The 7040-nt window shown below is 48.8% G+C and overlaps 1 pseudogene across 1 annotated transcript; it reads right to left on the reverse strand.

The window, feature by feature from the left end:
- Window positions 1-2801: 2801 nt before the first annotated feature.
- LOC309817318 (small ribosomal subunit protein uS8-like) lies at window positions 2802-3268 on the reverse strand (annotated as a pseudogene). Its single transcript has one exon. The product of its transcript is annotated as a small ribosomal subunit protein uS8-like (transcript).
- Between the last annotated feature and the right edge of the window lie 3772 nt (window positions 3269-7040).

The raw sequence follows: 7040 nt of genomic DNA on the forward strand, positions 1-7040 counted from the left end.
CACTTTTTTTTTTTTTAATATAAACAAAAGTCTGTATTTACTCTTAAGGGGGCTGGGCTGATGTGTCCTGCCTTTCTGCCTCCTAAAAAGTGGTCCAGAGACCCTGGGTATTTGCATTGGCAACAAGGGGAGAAAGAACTCAGATTCTATAGCCCCAAAGACTTGGGTTTGAACCCATTTCATTAGTCACACGCTGGGAGGGGGAGGTCAATTCATCTCTGATTTTGAACATGTATGTGCTAGGCTGGATAATACCTAACCACACCAGAAAAAAAAAAAAGATATTCATGCTCTAATCCCTGCAATCTGTGAATATGTTACCTCACATTGAATAAAGGACTTGGCAGACATGATTATGGTTACAGACCTTGAGATGGGGAGATTATTCTGGATTATCCAGGTGGTCCCAATCTAATCACAGGAGTCCTTAAAGGCAGAGAACCCTTCCTGGCTTCAGTCAGAGTGATGGGACATTGTCCACTTTGAAGATGGAGCAAGTGGGCCATGAGCCAAGGAATGCAGGCAACTTCTAGAAGCTGGAAAAGGCAAGGAAATGGATTCTCCCCAGGGCCTCCAGAAGGAATGCAGCCCTGCAGACATCTTGATTTTAGCCCATGGGACTTGTGTTGGACTTCTTATCTCCAGAAATGTAAGACCATAAAACTGTGTTGTTTTAGCCACTAAGTTCATAGTAATTTGTTATTACTATGTAATTTGTTATAATTTGTTATAGTGATATAGTGATATAGTGTTATAGTGATATATAGTAATTTGTTATAGTGATAGGAAAGGAATACACTGTGATGTGGGATAATAATAGTATCTACTCTGTGGGTTGATGGGGAGAATGAAATGAGATCCCTGTGGGACATGCCTTAACAACTGTAAAACAATTGACAGGTGTTTCACATTCTCTCTGGGAAGATATCCATTTATTCTTTTACTTATTTCACAGTCTTTTTCTGAGCACCTACTATGTGCCAAGCACTGTGCTCAGTGCAGTGATTACCGGGGTCAACTTGGCCCCTTCTTTTATGGGACTTACAGATTAGGAGGGTAGTGGGACATTCAAAGGTCACACAAACACACATGTCATGCAATTACAATTGCCATGTATGGAATGAACAGATTGTCCTGGAAGCTGTGAGTGTGGAGCTGGAAACCTGCCAGACCTCAGACTTCGGGCCTCAGGCTTCAGACCTCAGGCTTTGGGCAGGGGCTCCAGGGTCATGGCTTGTCCTTGTTCACTTTTCCATATAGGCTGCTTTGCCTTGACCAGGGATCAGGGTACTAAGGGTCGGTATCCAGGCTAGAGACAGCATCTTGAGGGCCATCAGATGGACCTGTGCTGGTCCAGAGATCTGGGGCCTCGCATGGGGCCCCCCTTCGCTGAGGCATATCGTATAAGGGGCTGAGGCCAGTGAGCTCAGCACTGCCTGGAATGGTGGACAGAGAAGGCCGGGCTTGACCTGTGGCCACAGACTACTCACCCTTGGTTCAGGGTCTTATGGCTACAGGTGAAGGACGGACAGAAACTGGGACGGGGACCAGGGCTACTTTATTGGGTTCTGGAAGCCCCCTCTCTGCTGCACATTGGCCTGAGCCTCCTCACATTCCCTCCTGGGTTTTTCAGGGCTGTCTGGTAGTCCCACTCTGTGCCTCCAGTGTGATGGAATGGAACACAGATTCTCAGGGGCACAGGATTCCTTGTGCCTCAGTTGACTATAGTATCTTAGCCAGCTGGAGGGGTTTCCGATGGGGGCAGGGGGACTCAGAGTGAGTCACACAGCTGAGACAAGCAGATGAACCGCAAGACAGGTTCTGGATGCAGATCTGAGGGTCCCAGTGGACCCCCAAGCCACTGAGAGACGAGGGCCAGAACAGGAGCTGTGCTGCCACCTGGTGGCAGATTTTGGAACTGCTGCTGGATCAGATACCCTGTCTCCCGGGATGTGACTTTCGGTGCAGCCCTGCTCCGCTCAGTTTATGTCCTGACAGAGTGGACCTTGGGGAGTGCCCGGTGAGTGAATCTGGTAGAGAAGGTGGTGAGGCCTGGCTTTAGAGTCCCTTTCACCCTACCCTAGCTATAGTTCTGAGAATCAGAGGCAATTCCTGAAAAGGGGTTGATGAGAACTGGGCAGCCACCCCTCGCCCCACATCCCACATTCACACACACACACACACACACACACACACACACATGACCACCATGGGCCTCAAGGTCTGTGTCAGACCTGATGCTCTAGAAACCTCTCATGTGGACGTTACACATACACCTGGAGCCAGGTGGAGGGGCCCTAACACGTGAAAGGGGTCAGCAGGAAGTAGGGTGCTGGTTAACTCAGGTTTTCCCATGAAGCTCGTCACAGACTGGGCAGCATGCACCCTGGTCCAACGTGCAAAAGCTTGAATAGAAACGTGAGCCCCACCTCCAAGGAGCCACCTACCTCAGGTAATGTACATCTCCAGGTGACCTGGTGTAACTACAGGGGTGTCACCTGCCTGAGACCCGCCAGCCTGAAGGCCACAGGGCACTCAGCTGAAACCTTGAACTCAGGCTTGCAAAAGGCAGTCCTGTTTATGAAACGAGTGATTAAAAAACCCCACATCATTTAAAACCCGTTAAGTATGTCTTCTAAGAAGCTGTCCATCTGGGAAAAATTTTACAAAAAAAGGGAAGAAAGAACAAAGTCTTCAGAAATTTGGGAAACATTTTGGCAAATGTTTCAGAACCTTAAAGTGGCTTCAGCCAGGCTAAATGAACTAGTAAATGCATTTGTTTTACATTTTATTTTTTTATTTTTTATTTTTTTTCAGAGTCCTCTGAGGCATTTTATTTGCGTGTATGTATAACATCCCTAGAAAAAGAATCCAAGGATTTTCCCTCCTGTGTGTTTTCATCTTGCTTCTCCATGGTCCATGATGACAGCTGAGGTTGTCAGTACAATGAAACCAAACTGGTGGGATGGGAGCAGGTTTTACTGCCATTTTTCTAGATCTTTGAGTTGCACATCAAACCTGGGGCTGATCACTCCACACTTATTTAGCCTGCCTGTGAAGTTCACAATAGTTTTCCCAGCCCTGTGATCATCGATGATTTCAAATTCACCATTGTAAGCATGCTTCATCATCACAGAGACCTGATGATGACTTTGGAGCATGGCTTAATAAGAACCTGGCGTTTGCCTCTCTTTTTGGCACTGTTGATATTCTGGAGAGCATCAGCCAGGACATTCATGTACACCATTATGGCAGCACGGAAAGATGGTGGAAAGATACATTTTTTATTAATAGAAATGTATTTTCTCCTCACCCCCACCAAAATGATGTTGAAAAGTATTTAAAAGAACACAGGCCCCTACTTCAGAGGAACTCTAACATACGTGCACTTTGAGATGTATCCGCTTGGCGAATGTTGGCTGTAGCACTGTTTTTAGGTATGAAAATTTGGAAATAACTCAAATACCATCAGCAGGACTATGGATAGATAAATCATAGTGCATACGGCAGGTGTCCATGGCATGACGACCTCCTTAGTTAAAATGAATGGTTCTATGTGTTGACATGCAAAGACCTGAAGGACAATATGGAGTAAGAAAGCAAGCTGCAGGGGCTTCCCTGGTGGCACAGTGGTTGAGAGTCCGCCTGCCGATTCAGGGGACGCGGGTTCGTGCCCCGGTCCGGGAAGATCCCACATGCTGTGGAGCGGCTGGGCCCATGAACCATGGCCGCTGAGCCTGTGCATCCGGAACCTGTGCTCCACAACGGGAGAGGCCACAACAGTGAGAGGCCCGTGTACTGCAAAAAAAAAAAAAAAAAAAAAAAAAAGGAAAGCAAGCTGCAAATTTGCAGCCACATGGATGGGCCTGGACCTAGAGATTGTCACACTGAGTGAAGTAAGTCAGACAGAGAAGGACAAATATCGTGTGATATAGCTTATATGTGGAATCTAAAAAGTGGTACAAATGAACTTATTTACAAAACAGAAATAGAGTTACAGATGCAGAAAACAATCCAATGGTTACCCGGGCGAAAGTGGGGGAAGGATAAAGGGGAGATTGGGATCGACGTATACACACTACTATATATTAAATAGATAACTAATAAGGACCTGTTGTATAGCACAGGGAACTCTACGCAATACTCTGTAATGGCCTAAATGGGAAAAAAATCTAAAAAAGAAAAAAAAGAAAAAAGAGTGGATATATGTATATGTATAATGGATTCACCTTGCTGTACACCTGAAACTAACACAACATTGTAAATCAACTATACTCCAATAAAAATTAAAAATAAAAATAAAAAAAGAAAGCAAGTTGCAAAGGCAAATATTCCATGTGTTATTTCTGGATTTATACATGTGCAACAGCAAAAAAATGCAAACATGGATGGATGCGCCACACTGCTTTCATTTGCTAATGAACGAATGCATGCCCCTTTGCCTAGGTAAGGCCTGCTCATCTTCCAGATCTCAGCTCCATGCATCACTTTTTCAGGGAAGACTCCCCTGACCCCCCAGGCCAGGTAGGCACCCTGAAGTCCAGTCTCAGAGCCCATACCTTTCCTTCAGTTCTTTTTACACTGTTGTATATTTATTTGTGTGGCTATTTGATTAATGTCCGTCTTCCCCACAAGCTTGATTTGGTCAGGGACCCTGGCTACTTTCTTCATCCCTGGCACCTAATGCACAGTGGACACCTAATAAATGAATCTGTGATTTCTGTGCCCCAACTAGGCTGTAAGCTCTGTGAGGCCAGGGGAGGTGTCTATTTTCTTTCTCACTGAATCCCCTGAGGCTTAGCGATTATGAGGGAAGGCTTTGGTGTCAGAATGTCTGAGCTCCAATCCTGGCTCTGCCATTTGCTGGCTGTGTGACCTTGGGCAACTAACTTTGAGTCTCTGAGCCTCAGTATCCTCATTTGTAAAAAGGATAACAATATCTGCCTTAGAGTTGTTGGAATTCAATGATATAATGTATGAAAATAACTCATCAGTAGTGCTCGGTATTAGGACCTTGATTAACATTTGTTAATTGTCTAAATGCCCCCGTTGTGAGAAGCTCCTGGGCGGGGCCAGGGGTGGGGGCTGGAGGGTGCTCTGTTCCGCCCTCCCCGGGGCCAACTGGCCCATCTCTTACATTACCACCAGGTGGCGATGTGATCATTCACACCGGTGATGCTCACCCCATCAGCTTATTCAAAGCTTTGGAGTGGGTTTCCAGCTTCCTTGCAGCCCTTATCCTGTCTGTAGGGCTCCATGTGGCCATTCAGCCTCTGTTCTAACCTCTCAGTGATGGGGAGCTTACTGTCACCAGGCTGGAAACCCTGGCAGGGATGGTCTGAGAGCACCTATCCTCTGGGTGGTGGCAGCGGGACCCCAGGAGACCGGGGGAGCTCAGGGAGAAACTAGTGGGCAGACGAGGGTGGATGGGACTAGGGTGAGGCAAGCCAGGCGCCCAGGGTGCAAAATTTAAGGATGTGCTCACTCTTGGGCTTGTGCAGTGTGGAATGTGACCGCCCCTGGTGGCCTCAAAAGAATACCCTGGGGCTGGCCTGTGAGCCAGTCCAAAGCTTTGGCGCTGCCTGCCCTCCACTTATCCGCGGTGGAATAGAGCTCTCAGCAGGTGCCAGGCTGTGGAGTAACTTCCTTGTTTCTCTGAAAACCCTAGCTGGTAAGAACTATTATTACAGTCATTTTTTCAGATAAGAAAATGGACACAGAGACAAATTAAGAAGCTTGGACTTAAAAAGTGGCCAAGCTGGGATCTGAACCCAGGCCATCTGGCTCTTGGGTGCCCCCTCTTGACCATCACCATCCACTGCTGTGCTAATCTGTCATCCTTCCCTCTCGCTACCAATCCTCTCTTCTGTCCAATATTTCTTTATGGACCAGTCGCTCTGTTCCAAGCACTGTGTAAATGGGTCCCAGTGCGGGGCAAGGCTGGGCCCTGCGAGTCAGGTGGAGTCCTGGCTCTGCCATGTCCTATCCCGTGACCTTGGACGAGTCATTTAGCTTCGCTGTGCCTCAGTGTCTTCATTCTGAAATGGTAGGAGAGTCCAGGCCTGGTGGGTTTGTGGGGAGGATGGGGTGACTCAGGTCTGTGGGAGGTGCAGCCGGGCCTGTGGAGGGGCTTGGGAAGTGTCAGCTGTAATCACCACCTATGTCATCACCAGTCTCCTGGTTGCCATGTGGAAGGGTGGAAGGAGAAGGGAGTCAGAACCCAATGCTCCTGGCTTTGAATCTTGACTTTGGCACTGTGACTGTCCCAGACACGGTATTTTGGACAGGCTGCTTTGTCCTTCTGAGTTTTTCCCTCTGTAAAACGGGAATGACTAATTCCAACCTTGTGGTGTCCTTGTGGTTGTTAGATGAAGCAACAAGGTTGAGTGCTTGGCACATAATAGGGGCCTTTGTAACCTTCCATTTCCTGTCCTCAAGAGGAATCAGGCGGCCACATCAACCTGGGGCTCAGCACTTCTGGGGTTTTGGCGTCTCCCCTTCTCCCAAGGAAGGGCCAGACCTGATAGGCTGCAGGATTCTGTTTTCTCCTTTTGCTTCTTTTCTCTGTTCCTATTTGAATTCTGTTCCTTGAGAGGGGGGTGCGTTTCACAGCCGCCCGTGCATGGGACTCCACTTTGGATGGCCTGGTGCCCAGCTGAGGGCCATGGCTTGGACTCTTGTCACCCACGCAGGTGGAGGGTCAGTGGGGTGTGGGCCCCTGGCCTCCTCTCTGCACCTGAGGCCTTCCGAGAAACCACAGGGCAGGTGGGGGGCTGAGGGCAGGGACGCCCTGTCTGGTCCAGCCTCCTCCAGGGGTGGGTGACCTGGCCGCCCCCCCTCCCCTCCCACGCTATTCCTGATGGCTCTGCTGCTGCAGCCCGGAGACGAGGAGAGGGATGCTGGGGCTGCGAGGGGGGTGTGTATGGTGCCCAGGGACCAGAGTGAGCACAGCTGGATGGTGAGAAAAGGCACTTCCAGGGTCCGGCCTGGCAGGGGGCACCCCCTCCCCTTCCACTAACTCCCCCGGGGTCCTGGTGCTG

Source organism: Mesoplodon mirus (genome assembly GCF_964341445.2).
Source record: "Mesoplodon mirus genome assembly, chromosome: 15".
NCBI classification, from domain to species: Eukaryota; Metazoa; Chordata; class Mammalia; order Artiodactyla; family Ziphiidae; genus Mesoplodon; species Mesoplodon mirus.